The sequence below is a fragment of the Tribolium castaneum genome, chromosome 2 (assembly GCF_031307605.1).
Source record: "Tribolium castaneum strain GA2 chromosome 2, icTriCast1.1, whole genome shotgun sequence".
Lineage (NCBI taxonomy): Eukaryota > Metazoa > Arthropoda > Insecta > Coleoptera > Tenebrionidae > Tribolium > Tribolium castaneum.
Genome location: NC_087395.1, coordinates 22,209,707 through 22,227,401, shown reverse-complemented (window position 1 = coordinate 22,227,401; position 17,695 = coordinate 22,209,707). Strand labels below are relative to the sequence as shown.

Here is a 17,695-nt window from a genome sequence, read left to right as displayed (position 1 = left end):
AAAAAACGTAATCTATTTCAAACTAATTCATTAAAACAGGTCAAAAATACACAAATCAAGGTCTAAAATAACATTACTTTGGACTAAAATTATCTTGCCTTTGAGTGAAAGAAACTTACTTATTTTTGACCTTAACGGTGGGTTTATAGAAGCTTCATTAATTTAATCCGCAATTTAATGCGTGATTAACTAATCACGTGACCAAATTGAACCAATTTCATTTGTCAATTCGCGTAGTTAGCTTTTAACAACAAATTAAAATTTAATAGAGCTTGCTATAAACCGGCTCTAAGTCGACTAAATTAGTCAAATTAGATGCTCTTTGGCATGTTTGAAGTAATTTCATGAAAACTATCTACTAATACGTCGATTATTTTGTGTAGTTTCTAGAAACCAATTAATACTGCAACTCTTCCTAACTCAATTAGACTTTTTCACACTCACATAAATATTGAAAATTTTAAATTCCACATCAGAAAAACTATATTTTTTATCTCGGCTTCAAATAATTTTCAATTTAATCTTTCTTGTAATATTACACTTTCATAAATTACTAAACGCTCACTTAATTTGAGAAAATTTTCAGTAAAATACAGCAAAAAAAACCAAAAGTAAGGTCAAATGCACCGTGTTTTTACATTTCGCTAGATTTATTAGTACGTACTACAGTTATTTTTAATTTCCATCAATAAACCTACAAATCTGAAGTTGAAAAAACACCTAAAAAGTCCCAATGAATTTTAAAATAACATTACTTCTGTCTTTCTTGGGTTTGCATTTCAGACAAAACTCACATTAATTCGCTAGAACAGAATAAAAAAACACAAAAAAAGGCTTGTAAACACTATTTTCGCCTTTTTCGTTAGATTTAACTATTGTTTCTCAGTAAGAAAATTACTTACTTAGCAGAACTTTGTCAAAAATGACACAAATTAGATCAAAATTTTCAGATTAAAATAATTTTTAGCTCGCAAAAAACTTAAAACATAGGTGGCATTTAGTAAGTTTTTAACTTTAAGAAATGTTTTAATTACTGTTCTGATCTTACGCTAGATTTAGCTCTTTATAAGTGAGAATCAATTTTTTTGTAAAATTGCCGAACGATTGCCAACGAAGGTCGAAAGTCTTATTAATTTTGTCTTTTTGAACGTCCTACTTTGCTGAGGGTAAAAGCATCCAAGAAACAGTCGAAAATGGACATTATTTTGATCTTCTCTTTGATAGATTTATCTTGTTTTTGAACAAGAAACTTACTTGTTTTGCAAAACTTCATTCTGATAAAGCGGAGCATTTCCATTGACAAAGTTACTAATACGCCTGAATCGACTTTGAAGAGTTTACTAATATTATTATTAGTTTCGACAAGAGTACGTGCTTATAGATTTTAGGTGAAGTCGCACTTCACCAGGCGCTGGCGAGCCGCCGCTGCTTTTCATCAATTTTCAACTTAGCAAAGTTTAAATTTCGGGTTATCACGCGACAACCTTCCGGGATGTAAACAGGTCGGGAACGCCTGTCACAGTGACGAGACAGCTGAATAGATCCGGGAAAATGCGGAGGTGTAATGAAGACATCACGAGAGGAACGACGCACTCCAAGATGGGAGTAATCCTCCGTGATTTTATACAACAATAATGAAGCGAATGCGAACGCTAAGTTAATGTCATTTCCGGATATTATCGCGGTTAGCAGATGTCAAAATGTTGCGCTATCAAATTTTCAGATTAACGCCGTTTGACATCACATCACTTTCGAAAATGCCAACAAAGGCAATATTGACACTACGCCCAGCCAGCTCGACATAATGGAAATGAAACAACTGAAAAACGGGAGATACTCAGCCGCCTGCGCTCGAGCCCTAAAGAAACCAGAATGAAAGGACGCGTAATTTTCTAAACTCATTTATCCAAAATGTCGGCGTCATTTACCCTTCGCTCAAGGCTCTTTGTTCACTCTTCAGCAATAGGAAATTTATTCACTCCGGTTTCTAGCCAAAAATCATAAGTAATTATTCTAAGAACCGTTTTTACGACCACTTCAAAAATTAAAAAAGCCAAACGAAAAAAAAAAGTGAATCAAAATATGTAATATACGAGTAATGCAATGGAACGTTTTCAATACTTGTAACAAAAAATTAAAACGGAGAGATACAAAGAACTTAATACAATAAGCGGTAAAGACTTGTGATTTTTGCAACGGTTTTAAAAGTTTTAAAGCTCGGATATTAATTTCGCCGGCTTTACAATCGAATAACTCCTTGTGTTATGATAAAAGCTTTTTGGTAATGAAATAATTGAAAAAGGGAAGCTTTTCGCCAGCGTCTATCGCCATTAAAAGTATAGCGCGCTTTCGAAAGTTTGCTCCTTTCGGTTGGGAGAAACTCAAAGTGAAAACACTTTTGGCTTAACTACAATTTAATTCGTAAACTTTCAAATATGGCGTTTCGAAACAATCGAGAAATGGAAAGTGGAGACAATAGAAACCGTAAAAGCAGTCTAGACGCCTAAAATCGTACCGAATAAATTCGCGGTTATCATGATAGTGACCCGTCAAAAGTGAATTTCCGAAAACGGCTTCACCCCGTCCGGATTTGTCCGGTTTTAGAATTTACGACCATTATCGTCGAACGTCGCAGTTAATTTTTCGTCATATCTCACTTGAAATACGAGCTGAATTCGATTTTTCCAATTAGAGGAATTCGGTGCAATTATTTATTCTTGAGCCATCAAGGTTTGTTATTATTAGACCAAATCGATTCTCCCGGCGCATCCACCAAATTTAATCATTTAGCATTTGCATTAATTTAGTAAAACCTCAACGTCCAGGTGTTGCAAAACTTCGATAATTAGCCCGAACTTTCCGGCACTCCTATAAAAAATTAACGCCAGAACGATTAATTCAAATTAAAACCGGAGTTTTGGCTCGAAAATGCAAGAGTCATCGCCCACGTTGGAGGAGCTCCAGCTAGCCTTGACCGATTGAAACCCTACAAATTAGAGTGTTTTTGGGGCTTAGGGCTGAGCCACGAAACGGCCAACACTAATAAGAACTAATTTTCCTCAAACACGCCGAGGAACGAATTAAAATTGCCAAGGCGTCGGCTGTTAAATAGTTTTTCAAAGTTTAAATAGAATCAGGGCGTCGATGGGTCTGAGTGTCTGAGTGACGTTTCGTCAATAATTTTACCAAGAGCAAGTTGTTCGTGGAGCAAAAAACTGCCGACATTTGTGGTGGTTACGAGTACACAAATTAACCGTTTTTTTGGCATTTATTATTAGCCATAACTGTCTGTAACAGTTTATTTATTGTCATCGTAATTATTTTCCCCAACGCTCGTAAAAATATCTGCAGAGATAAAATGAGAAATATACAACTTCAAAACTATAAAAAATATTTGCTATAAAGTTTCGCTTCAAATTTGTTTCGGTGAACGTCGTAAAACGTATCTAGACTAGACGCATTTTTGCTATGCTGGAAAAAAGCTCTCCATTACTTTATGTTTAATTTTTGGCCAAATTTTTAATAAAAATTAAACAAAAAACATCACAAAAACAGGAGACTTGGTTTTATTGATTAAAATATAAATTATAAATAAACTGGTTTGATAGAATTAAAATAAATGCAATAGGCAATAGAACCTTCTACATTTAAATAGTATATTATTATACGAGTTTTATAAGAGGTTCCATTGTAGCACGAATGGTTTTGGAGCACGACGAAGGAGAAAATTAGTTGTTTTACTCATAAATCTTTGTTTAAATGACTAAATTGTACAAAGAATTGTTTATCCAAAAACGTGTTAAAATTAACCCGGCGCATCCACCATTTCGTCAATTGACTTAAATTTGAAATGTTCCGGCCGCCAGTTGAATTTTTAAAGTGTGTAAATTGCCCTTTTACCCGCCAATTTAAAAAATATCCCCCGTGGCAATTAATCGAGAGAGCACTTTTGTGACCGGTCTAGAATCACTTAATTCGTTAGTGTACACATCTGCGCTCCTTCCGCGCAGTTAATTATGATCTGTTGATGTTGCTGAAAGTTAGCGTCGTTAGCAGCACAATTATTCGCCGGTGAGACGCAAATACGTGAACCAAAATTTTGAAGAATCGCCTCAAAGTTTGGCGATATTTTTGCGAAAAGCTTTGATAAATAGTACAGGAAAAAATTTATAGAGGCCATAAACTGCCATGAAATATTATAATAACGAAAACATTTTATAAAGAGCGACGCGTCTCCAAATTTTAAGGCAGAGCTGTCACATCGCCGCGCCGTGAACCGGAAATAATCCCATCACGAAAATATTCCCAAATTAATTGAATCAGGCGGAGCCGACTTCTCCTTCGACTAATTAGGCTTTTTTCCACGAATGCGATAATAAAGATAACGCGGGTTTATTTTAAGCCCGACGGAGTAATTGCGTTCTTACTTCAACTAGCCCATCTTTACTCTATTTAATTGAAATGGAAAAACCGCCGAAAATCCGGCGAATCCATCATGTCCAGCCCGAAAATTATACCTACTCGGAGATTAAGCTTTATTTATTTGTTGATTTTCGTGTGCGAGCCTCGAAATGTGTTTACGTCCGAGCCGGAGTTTCCGGAACCGGAAACGAGGAGTTCCACAGTTGCATTGATCATTATCGCGGCCAAAGACGAATTTCACGGCTGGATGGGCTAATAAAAAGTCTACATCAAACACCGGAAAAATAACGCGGTTCCGGGCACACTGCTGATCCGGTTTTAATTAGCTCGTCTAATTGCAAATCGGCAAATTTTTTGCCTCATTGTTGGAAGATCCCGGCTTAGCTTAATCGAGTTATAGACGACACTTTCGGACGTTATTATAACGTACCGGAGATCCAATCATCCCGTTCCAATTAGTCCGTTTTTTGAGGCAACACTATCGACTAACTTCGGCCGTTAAGACGTGCTAATGAGATTTCCAGATGCCGTAATAGCGCCGGTGCACGGTCATGCTAGTGAACGACTCAAAGGCGCCGGATTATCATCTGGAGGTATTGGATTTTTAAAAAGTTATGGCACTGCATGGCGATATTTCTCGGTGCAAAGAAGTTTGACAAAAGAGCCGAGAAATCAATATTTGATAGTTCCCCTAATTCGTTGTTTCATGTTTTAATAAAAATAAAGCACTGCCTTTTAACTTTTAACCCTTTTAAAAGTATTTTTACTGTGTTATTAGCAGTGGTCATGCTAACTAATGAACAGTAAAAAAGAATCGTTAACTGTTGTTGTTATTATTATTATTCATTGGCGAAACCGGCCTTAGGGTATAAAAAATGATAGCCGGCGAGTTCGTTTGGATGGAAAACATCAAACAATAGAGCGAGACTGCAAAAAAATCGTTCTGTATCTGAATAATTCCTCCAGTCTTTCGACTCGTTCGATTTGGAAACAAATAATTGTAATAAAACGATTTCAATTTCAAATCGGAAAACTCGCACACTTTTTCTTTGATTCAAGAGAGTTAGAATTGAACCGTGGACTAAATATGCAATAAAGTTTGAGAACAAATAGTAAAAGAAGCCAATTTTCGAATAATTTAAAAAGTATTGACTAACAGGAGCAAAAGAAACAAGTTCGATTTTCTCCGCAGTTCGTGATCATGTTTATTGCCTCTGCCGATATATTAATAATTCTCCTCCGACGAAAGCTCGCCGTTTTTGAAGTAAGCCTCATCCAAGAATCGTCCGTAATTGCCAGATTAATTACGTTTCAAACAAAAAGCGGCGCCGTCGGTGTTAATTAATGACATCGTCTGAAATCTCTGTTACACATCCGGCGACAATAACAAGACGAGACATCGGTTCAACGCAACTCCAGTTATGTAATCAAGAGGCCGACGTTCCGTAATTAATAGAAGGTAATTGCAAGAACAACGAGGTGCGCCTTTGTTCAGGGAAAAATTCAAAGGAAGCGAGAGGCGTAATAAGTGACAAGCCATTGTGGCGCTCGCTCTCTGCATTTATCACACAACCGAAATGTTTATGTATCTATTGTGCCTAGTGGTACTTCGGGGTGATTGATGGTTGCGTGGAAAAACAGCACCAGATGTGCCGTCTTCCTCGGTTTATTGTCTGAGTTTAATTGGAGAAACGTAACGATTTGTATCAATTTGATCCGTATTTAGGTCTGCGGCCGCCAAAGCCCTCAAACTTTGCCCAAAGAAATGACCCGGCGCATCCACCAAATTTAACATGCGACTAAGTTGCCAAGAAATCTTTAATTGTTGGATGCGCCAGGTTAGGGTGTTTCACCCTTGCTAATTGCTTTATCAATAGACCCTAACCCGCATTTTAAACCCTCAATCACTAAACTGCTCTCGTCGCAAGAAAACGAAATTGCCCAAGTTATTGATAATTGAGTAAACTAAAACAAATACCCAAACTTCCCGTTTTCTCAGAAAATAACTCATCGTCCCTTGCATTATTCAAATGATATATTAAGAGAGAAATGTTCACGTGCCGCTCATAAAACAAACAAACCGGAGGATTCGCCCTTTTTAAGCAAATACCCGCTTTCATAACGCTGACACGACACATACATCTCGCTGTCAAGCGTTCGCTGTGATAATGCCGACCGGAAACGGACGTCGTGTCGATATCTGACGCTTAACACCTTCCAGCAATAGACCGGCATTCGGGGAATTTGCGGCATCTGTTTTTGTAAACTGGATCAAAGACGGGCTTGCGGCTAAATTAGCCCATCTGCGAAATATGTCGCGGCCCCCGGGGGCCGTTACGGGCTTCTCTGGGGGCTCGTTGCCCCTTGTTTTCTTTAAATGAAAACAGCGAAATTTGTTTCACGAGAACGTAATTTTTTTGAAACAATTATTACCAACGTTTTGCTTTTAAGCGTCGCTAAAACCGGTGGCGGATGATGCTAAAGGCAAACTTTAGCGAATTTAAACGTTTAATGGCTTATCCTTGGAAAGAAAGTTAACAGCACCCGTTTATTTGTTAAAAAATAAAGAAAAAAGAGAAATTTTTTGATCAAAAAGTGGGACAGTTTTATCATTACAGTCAATTACTTCGGCTGGCCACCTCTATTATTTCGTGCACCATTGGAGACAAAGGGAACTCAATATATTTTTTTTGTGAGTTCCCAATTTTGCACCTGTATATACAACTAATTACAGTTCTAAAAAGAATCCACTAAGATTTTTGTAATTTCGCACAAATCTGAAAACAATTAAAAATTAATTTCTATCATGCTAATCACTTTCAAGTAATCTCAATGCATTTTAAATAGTTTATAAAAAGATTGTTTTAGATCCTGGTGGAAGCAAAGTTTCGGTTTAAATTACGTGATACAAGATTCGATTAAAAAAGTAGATACCATAATAATAATAATAAAATTAACAATAATAATAGAAATAATAATAACTTCAATAATTATTATTATTTATTTATTGTCAACAGATGAATTACCCAATTACAGAAAATAAAATAAACGTGCTGCATTTAACTAAAAACTAGAAACAACATAAAGGCAAAAGAAAATGCAAAAAAATTGACATTAGATTTTAATTTTTGCCTTGTTGTTTTACTATAGTTTCGTAGATTTGACTTTTTAAATTGCATAAAAACATTATAGGCAACAGGAATAGGCAGAAAGACGTGATCATTTTTTTCTACCGGTTTTTATAATCAATTTATGGACATTCAGATCAACTTTTTTGCAAGAAATATTTGTCAATATCAAACAGGTAACTATTACTATAGATTCTAGTAGGTAATCTTTTGTAACAATATTTCAAATATTTTTTGTTAGTACACTTTGCATATCTGATTTTGTCATATCTTGAAATACACACTCGTAACTATTCGTACAAACATATTTCGCCAGAACATTGTGAAATATGTATGAGATTTATCTTTTTTCCATACTAATACGTCTTCTGGATTTGACACATGTGTATTACATAATGCCCTCGATAAATTTATTGGATTACACCGCTAAATGGCCCATAAATGTATCAATTTTATTACTTAAACTACAGAAACTAAAGTATGCACTTACACTTAAGTTTTAAACTTAAGTATTCGTGGTTTAAATACAATATTTTTTGATTTTGTGTTAATTTAAAGAGCGACAAAAAATGTAGTAGAGTTGTGCAAAATTGGTGGATGCGCCGGGCTAGTGGTTTCGTCTTGTGTCCCACTTGGCGCAGCAGCACATTGTCCCTTTCTCAATCATTTTATAATTAATCGTCCGTCTAAACCCCTCCGAGAAGCTACCCCGTATCCACCTTGATTAATGGCCGGAGCTAAATCGCAACATCCCGTTTTCTTGCGACAGCTCAGGACAATATCATTTCGGCGAATGCGCGCCATTTTGCCCCGACTTGTCTCTCACCTAATTTAATTTTTTAGGCAGTTTTGTTTAATTTCCCGCCCTTGTGGTCGCCAGTCACTCATTAATTCCTAAGTAATTTCTCAGGAAAATCAGATTTTTTGCTTTAATTTGATTTTTGGACTGGTTTCGTGTGTTTTTATTCAACAGTGTGCGTTATTTTATCATCTAATTTATTTTTGTTGACGGTTTGTTTAAAAAAAAATTATTGTTCTCCGACTAATAGTTTTCGAGCAAATTGGAAACAAATGCAAAAATTGGTAAGATTTTAAAAAATTCATAACTAAAAAACTATTGGGAATTTGACAATTTTCTCGATGGCAATCGATTCCCCGGATCATTTTGCATAGGTTTGGATCAAAACAGTTCCACTTTTTAGAATAATTTAGCCGTAAATAAGAAAATAAAAAAAATTAAAAAAAAGTTAACACCCCCCCCTTAAAATCGGCCAATTTTTAAAGTGTCTCAAAATCAAATAAAACCGATTCTATCTTATAGATTTTGATGTGCTCTTTCCGATCTAAAAAAGCGTTTTCTCCTAGCTCTTTTAGTTTGGTCGTAATCGGCGTTTGAAAATTGAAAAATTTTTATCATCTAATTTATTTTTGTTGACGGTTTGTTTAATTTCGCGTGGTCCGTCATTGATGAATGACTTAATTAATGCATCCGAATAAAGTGGAGTGATGAAGGTGGCCAGATTTGACGTTGAATAATGCGACCTCTCCGGAACTCATCTGGGCCTTTGAGGCCTAATAACCTACTGAGGAGAGTCAGGTGGGCCTGTTTACGTGACGGGATTTTTGATTTCGGGATCGTGACAGAGGATGATTAATCCGCGGCTCTTATTTCACACGTAGTTGACTAATTTCATAATTGATGGTGGAAGTTGGGCGTGGAGAAGCTTTGCCCGGTTTTGTCGAATGCGGAATTAATGCAATCGAAAGTCTTATCTTATTCTCGCCCAAGTTTCGACTTTTGAAAGGATGTTTGCGAAGGATCCCGAGATTTTATCAGCACTAGCTTTTTCAATAATGTGCCCGGGGTTGGTACACATTCATGAATCTTCCCGTGTTTTATTAAATTGTAAGCAAATGCGTGTTTTTGGTGTATTTCGAAAACTTGCATTATCTCGTTCGCTGCTTTTTACCTGTTTTGTCAATTATTACAAACGGCGGCCTGAACCGTCCGTATTTTCTCATCTCGGCGTGATCTGTGTTTCTTTTTTCTGCCACACGCATTAAATCCATAAATCTAATTTTTTGCTTTGCTTTTAAGCAGAGCCTTGCGAGCGTCCCGAAACAATAACAAAATCCTGATTTGGTCCGATTCAGCGTTTTCGAAGCCCGTCCATTAATCAAATCGAATTAATTTGAATCTGCTGGTCTAAGACGTGCAGATTTCATATTCAGTTTGTGTTAACACGGAGGACATCTGCAATCAGTGCCAGCCGACAGATGGTGGCGTTGTCGGATGTGATCGATTAGGTCTCGCACAGATCAGGACATGAAAAAAGACATTCATCATCCGAACTGTTTCAGTTCTGAAACTGAACCGAAAGTGTATTATTAAGTGGGTGGCGTTTATCTACTGCTTAAGGGGCCATTTCTCACGGCGCAAATCCGCAATGCTGGCAAAGCCGACACTGAACACGTGATAGCGGGATTGCTTTTTAACGGGAACTTCACATAATTGCAGCTTATTACCCAAAAGGGTTTGCGCAACAATGCCTGAACCAAAAAACGAAAAAGACGAGGCAGATTTTCCACGTTCCCAGCTTAAATCAGCCAAGTTTGTATTGCCAAAGAAAGTTTTATCTAGCATGCAGGTGCAAACTGCCACAATTCCCGTAATGAACTTCGGGCAAATGTTTACCCAAGGTTTGCATAGAGAAAATGATGAATGGTGGCCCTGATCAGGGATGCACTAATTAGAAATTCAAATACTCAAAGGGAAACCACTTTAATCAAAGAATTAAATTACAAATTGACAATTTTTTCATTTCAATCAGTTTATTACAAAACCTGGCCTTTTTGCTAAATTCATAAAAGCGGAGTTTTACATTTTTAACAAATAAGTGGACAATGCGAAAAAAAAACGAATCCCCTTGAGGAAACTCCTACGAACTTTCATTTTAAAATGATGTCTGGAAGTGTTTCAGCTAGACGTCTGCACTCACAAACTAGCATCTGCTCGTCAAATAACCCTTTTTTCATTTTTTACCATTATTTACTTAAAAGTAAAATTCGGGTGAAGAAGGTAACACTTATAAATTACGATCTAGTGCAAAAAGTGTTACACAAAGAGCGAGTCTTTACACTTTCTAGGAAACCTGCCAAGCCTCTACTCATGCTTCGGTGCGTAGAGTAATCTGTTATAGAGTTTTATACCCAAGTTAAGAGAACTATTATAAACGGCATTAGAGAAGGGCAAAGCAAATTACTGTTTCTACGAGTAGTATTACAGTTGTAAGAAACACCATGTTTATGTAGTTTAATTAATCTGGCAACGGAAATACTACGTAGTAAAGATCGTTAGCCAAGAAGTTGGGAACTAAACATGCCCCACATTCCACATTAGAAAAATTACTGATTCGTACCAAGAGTTGTTTGTACGGCCTGTCATGACCGGAATATCTTGTTCCAAACTAAGTAAAATTTCATATCTATCTTATATTTCAGTTATTCAGCGGTTCATTTTCTGTATTATACCAAGTTTTCACGAGATTTAAAATTTTCAATTTTTTTGCTCAAATTTACTGAGTAATAAATAACACTTATCTTCAAAGAGGTGAAAAAAAATTTTTTTTAAACTAACTCCACAAAATTTATATGAACTTCTACATGTCTTAACAACCTACAAAAGTTGTTAAAAGTCCACAAAAAGTCCAAATGTTCTATTTTTTGATGTTTGATTTTTTCAATTTTCGTCGCAGTTTTTGTCGGTTTTTGGTACCCGGAACATTTCACGAGCAATAGCTCCGGATCTATTAGAGATAACCCCATGAAGTGTATTATCGTTGGAAAGCTCTTTAGATTATCTATTTTTTTTCAAAAAAGATTATTGTTCTCCGACTAATAGTTTTCGAGCAAATTGCTGCTAAATCCAAAATTGGTAAAATTTAATAAAATTCATAACTAAAAAACTACTGGGAATTTGGCAATTTTCTCGATGCCAATCGATTCCCCGGATCATTTTGTATGGGTGTGGATCAAAACAGTTCCACTTTTTAGAATAGTTTAGCCGTAAATGAGAAAATAAAAAAAATTAAAAAAAAGTTAACACCCCCCCCTTAAAATCGGTCAATTTTTAAAGTGTCTCAAAATCAAATGAAACCTCTTCTATCTTATAGATTTTGATGTGCTCTTTACGATGGAACAAACCGTTTTCTTCTAGCTCTTTTAGTTTGGCCGTAATCGGCGTTTGAAAATTGAAAAATTTTTTGCGAGATATGGCCTTGAGTCCTATGCGATTTTGTAGAGTTTTTTATTCCGGTTATTCTCCATTTTTCCGTTTCTCGATATCTTTAATAGTTTCGCCGTAATTGGCGATTGAAAATTGAAAAAAAGTGAAAATGGAAACCTTTTTTTGCGTTTTTCTCGTAAACTAAAAGACTTAGAGCAACGAGCAAAAATCCATCTGATAGCGCTTAATTTTCTCTATTTTTTCGATCAAACCCGGGGCCGCTCCGGGCAACGGTTCCGGCTACAGAGGCGATCAAAGTTTAGCACTAAAAAAAATCATTAAAAAAAAAACTAAAAGTCGTAGAGCATTGCGGTTTGTTCCATTGAATTCTACGGCTCATTTTATACATTATATCAATTTTTTACAAGAATTAAAAATTTAAAATTTTTTGCCTAAATTTAGGGTAGCCATTTGTCATTGTGAAAAATTTTATTCATTAAAAAAATTCATAACTCAAAAACTAAAAGTCGTAGAGCAATGCGGTTTGTTCCATTGAATTCAGCGATTCATTATCTGTATTATACCAAGTTTTCACGAGATTTAAAATTTTCAATTTTTTTGCTCAAATTTCCTGAGTAATAACTATTTTCAAAGAGGTAAAAAAAAAAAAATTTTTAAACTAACTCCACAAAATTTATATGAACTTCTACATGTCTTAACAACCCACAAAAATTGTTAAAAGTCCACAGAAAGTCCAAATGTTCGATTTTTTGATGTTTGCTTTTTTCAATTTTCGTCGCAGTTTTGTCGGTTTTTGGTACCCGGAACATTTCACGAGCAATAGCTCCGGAACTGTTAGAGATAACCCCATGAGGTGTATTATCGTTGGAAAGCTCTTTAGATTATCTATTTTTTTCAAAAAAGATTATTGTTCTCCGACTAATAGTTTCCGAGCAAATTACTGCTAAATGCAAAAATTGGTAAAATTTAAAAAAATTCATAACTAAAAAACTACTGGGAATTTGGCAATTTTCTCGATGCCAATCGATTCCCCGGATCATTTTGCATGGGTGTGGATCAAAACAGTTCCACTTTTTAGAATAGTTTAGCCGTAAATAAGAAAATAAAAAAAATTTAAAAAAAGTTAGCACCCCCCCCCTTAAAATCGGTCAATTTTTAAAGTGTCTCAAAATCAAATGAAACCTGTTCTATTTTATAGATTTTGATGTGCTCTTTACGATGGAACAAACCGTTTTCTTCTAGCTCTTTTAGTTTGGCTGTAATCGGCGTTTGAAAATTGAAAAATTTTTTGCGAGATATGGCCTTGAGTCCTATGCGATTTTGTAGAGTTTTTTATTCCGGTTATTCTCCATTTTTCCGTTTCTCGATATCTTTAATAGTTTCGCCGTAATTGGCGATTGAAAATTGAAAAAAAGTGAAAATGGAAACCTTTTTTTGCGTTTTTCTCGGAAACTGTAAGACTTAGAGCAACGAATAAAAATCCATCTGATAGCGCTTAATTTTAGCTATTTTTTCGTCTAAACCCGGAGCCGCTCCGAGCAACGGTTCCGGCTACAGAGGCGATCAAAGTTTTTCACTAAAAAAATTTATAAAAAAAAAACTAAAAGTCGTAGAGCATTGCGGTTTGTTCCATTGAATTCCCCGGCTCATTTTACATATTATATCAATTTTTCACAAGAATTAAAAATTTAAAATTTTTTGCCTAAATTTAGGGTAGCCATTTGTCATAGTGAAAAATTTTATTCATTAAAAAAATTCATAACTCAAAAACTAAAAGTCGTAGAGCAATGCGGTTTGTTCCATTGAATTCAGCGGTTCATTTTCTGTATTATACCAAGTTTTCACGAGATTTAAAATTTAAAATTTTTTGCCTAAATTTAGGGTAGCCATTTGTCATAGTGAAAAATTTTATTCATTAAAAAAATTCATAACTCAAAAACTAAAAGTCGTAGAGCAATGCGGTTTGTTCCATTGAATTCAGCGGTTCATTTTCTGTATTATACCAAGTTTTCACAAGATTTAAAATTTTCAACTTTTTTGCTCAAATTTCCTGAGTATCTTCATATATTATCTTCAAAGAGGTAAAAAAAAATTTTTTTTTAAACTAACTCCACAAAATTTATATGAACTTCTACATGTCTTCACAACCCACAAAAGTTGTTAAAAGTCCACAAAAAGTCCAAATGTTCGATTTTTTGACGTTTGATTTTTTCAATTTTCGTCGCAGTTTTTGTCGGTTTTTGGTACCTGGAACATTTCACGAGTAATAGCTCCGGAACTATTAGAGATAACCCCATGAAGTGTATTATCGTTGGAAAGCTCTTTAAATTATCTATTTTTTTCAAAAAAGATTATTGTTCTCCGACTAATAGTTTTCGAGCAAATTGCTGCTAAATGCAAAAATTGGTAAAATTTAAAAAAATTCATAACTAAAAAACTATTGCAATTTTCTCGATGCCAATCGATTCCCCGGATCATTTTGCATGAATTTGGATCAAAACAGTTCCACTTTTTAGAATAGTTTAGCCGTAAATAAGAAAATAAAAAAAAAATAAAAAAAGTTAACACCCCCCCCTTAAAATCGGTCAATTTTTAAAGTGTCTCAAAATCAAATGAAACCTGTTCTATCTTATAGATTTTGATGTGCTCTTTACGATGGAACAAACCGTTTTCTTCTAGCTCTTTTAGTTTGGCCGTAATCGGCGTTTGAAAATTGAAAATTTTTTTTGCGAGACATCGCCTTGAGTCCTATGCCATTTTGTAGAGTTTTTTATTCCGGTTGTCCTCCATTTTTCCGTTTCTCGATATCTTTAATAGTTTCGCCGTAATTGGCGATTGAAAATTGAAAAAAAGTGAAAATGGAAACCTTTTTTTGCGTTTTTCTCGGAAACTGTAAGACTTAGAGCAACGAACAAAAATCCATCTGATAGCGCTTAATTTTAGCTATTTTTTCGTCTAAACCCGGAGCCGCTCCGAGCAACGGTTCCGGCTACAGAGGCGATCAAAGTTTTTCACTAAAAAAATTCATAAAAAAAAAACTAAAAGTCGTAGAGCATTGCGGTTTGTTCCATTGAATTCTTCGGCTCATTTTACATATTATATCAATTTTTCACAATAATTAAAAATTTAAAATTTTTTGCCTAAATTTAGGGTAGCCATTTGTCATAGTGAAAAATTTTATTCATTAAAAAAATTCATAACTCAAAAACTAAAAGTCGTAGAGCAATGCGGTTTGTTCCATTGAATTCTTCGGCTCATTTTACATATTATATAAATTTTTCACAAGAATTAAAAATTTAAAATTTTTTGCCTAAATTTAGGGTAGCCATTTGTCATAGTGAAAAATTTTATTCATTAAAAAAATTCATAACTCAAAAACTAAAAGTCGTAGAGCAATGCGGTTTGTTCCATTGAATTCTTCGGCTCATTTTACATATTATATAAATTTTTCACAAGAATTAAAAATTTAAAATTTTTTGCCTAAATTTAGGGTAGCCATTTGTCATAGTGAAAAATTTTATTCATTAAAAAAATTCATAACTCAAAAACTAAAAGTCGTAGAGCAATGCGGTTTGTTCCATTGAATTCTTCGGCTCATTTTACATATTATATAAATTTTTCACAAGAATTAAAAATTTAAAATTTTTTGCCTAAATTTAGGGTAGCCATTTGTCATAGTGAAAAATTTTATTCATTAAAAAAATTCATAACTCAAAAACTAAAAGTCGTAGAGCAATGCGGTTTGTTCCATTGAATTCTTCGGCTCATTTTACATATTATATAAATTTTTCACAAGAATTAAAAATTTAAAATTTTTTGCCTAAATTTAGGGTAGCCATTTGTCATAGTGAAAAATTTTATTCATTAAAAAAATTCATAACTCAAAAACTAAAAGTCGTAGAGCAATGCGGTTTGTTCCATTGAATTCAGCGGTTCATTTTCTGTGTTATACCAAGTTTTCACGAGATTTAAAATTTTCAATTTTTTTGCTCAAATTACCTGAGTAATAATAACACTTATCTTCAAAGGGGTGAAAAAAAAAATTTTTTTTAAACTAACTCCACAAAATTTTTATGAACTTCTACATGTCTTAACAACCCACAAAAGTTGTTAAAAGTCCACAAAAAGTCCAAATATTCGATTTTTTGATGTTTGATTTTTTCAATTTTCGTCGCAGTGTTTGTCGGTTTTTGGTACCCGGAATATTTCTCGAGCAATAGCTCCGGAACTATTAGAGATAACCCCATGAAGTGTATTATCGTTGGAAAGCTCTTTAAATTATATATTTTTTTCAAAAAAGATTATTGTTCTCCGACTAATAGTTTTCGAGTAAATTGCTGCTAAATGCAAAAATTGGTAAAATTTTAAAAAATTCATAACTAAAAAACTATCGGGAATTTGGCAATTTTCTCGATGCCAATCGAATCCCCGGATCATTTTGCATAGGTATGGATCAAAACTGTTCTATTTTTTAGAATAGTTAAGCCGTAAATAAGAAAATAAAAAAAAATTGAAAAAAGTTAACACCCCCCCCTTAAAATCGGTCAATTTTTAAAGTGTCTCAAAATCAAATGAAACCTACTCTATCTTATAGATTTTGATGTGCTCTTTACGATGGAACAAACAGTTTTCTCCTAGCTCTTTTAGTTTGGCCGTAATCGGCGTTTGAAAATTGAAAATTTTTTTGCGAGACATCGCCTTGAGTCCTATGCCATTTTGTAGAGTTTTTTATTCCGGTTGTCCTCCATTTTTCCGTTTCTCGATATCTTTAATAGTTTCGCCGTAATTGGCGATTGAAAATTGAAAAAAAGTGAAAATGGAAACCTTTTTTTGCGTTTTTCTCGGAAACTGTAAGACTTAGAGCAACGAACAAAAATCCATCTGATAGCGCTTAATTTTAGCTATTTTTTCGTCTAAACCCGGAGCCGCTCCGAGCAACGGTTCCGGCTACAGAGGCGATCAAAGTTTTTCACTAAAAAAATTCATAAAAAAAAAACTAAAAGTCGTAGAGCATTGCGGTTTGTTCCATTGAATTCTTCGGCTCATTTTACATATTATATCAATTTTTCACAATAATTAAAAATTTAAAATTTTTTGCCTAAATTTAGGGTAGCCATTTGTCATAGTGAAAAATTTTATTCATTAAAAAAATTCATAACTCAAAAACTAAAAGTCGTAGAGCATTGCGGTTTGTTCCATTGAATTCTTCGGCTCATTTTACATATTATATCAATTTTTCACAATAATTAAAAATTTAAAATTTTTTGCCTAAATTTAGGGTAGCCATTTGTCATAGTGAAAAATTTTATTCATTAAAAAAATTCATAACTCAAAAACTAAAAGTCGTAGAGCATTGCGGTTTGTTCCATTGAATTCTTCGGCTCATTTTACATATTATATCAATTTTTCACAATAATTAAAAATTTAAAATTTTTTGCCTAAATTTAGGGTAGCCATTTGTCATAGTGAAAAATTTTATTCATTAAAAAAATTCATAACCCAAAAACTAAAAGTCGTAGAGCAATGCGGTTTGTTCCATTGAATTCTACGGCTCATTTTACATAATATATCAACTTTTCACAAGAATAAAAAATTTAATTTTTTTTTCCTAAATTTAGCGTAGCCATTATTTATGGTGAACAGTTTTATATTAACTACTTAAGCATTTGTGTCTGTAATTTATTGAATGTTCTCTACAACAAAAGTCATTGCTTCCGCCCCCGGGCCCTGCGTTAATTTCCCTCCAGATGTACAGACGTCCGGTAATTTTTTGCCAATAATCACTTTGGGCCTGGTGATGGTCCCACAGCCGCCATTCATTATGTACCAGCTGCCCCATGTCGGGTCGATCCGCTCCGTTATTCCGGTCGCCGCAAGATGATCCCGCCTTACTTTTTAT

General features: G+C 34.4%; 1 protein-coding gene across 1 annotated transcript in view; it reads left to right on the top strand.

Annotated features, from left to right (window-relative positions):
• Positions 1-17,695, top strand: part of LOC103314274 (uncharacterized protein) — a 30,965-nt gene that overhangs the window by 8,437 nt on the left and 4,833 nt on the right. The window lies entirely within an intron of this gene.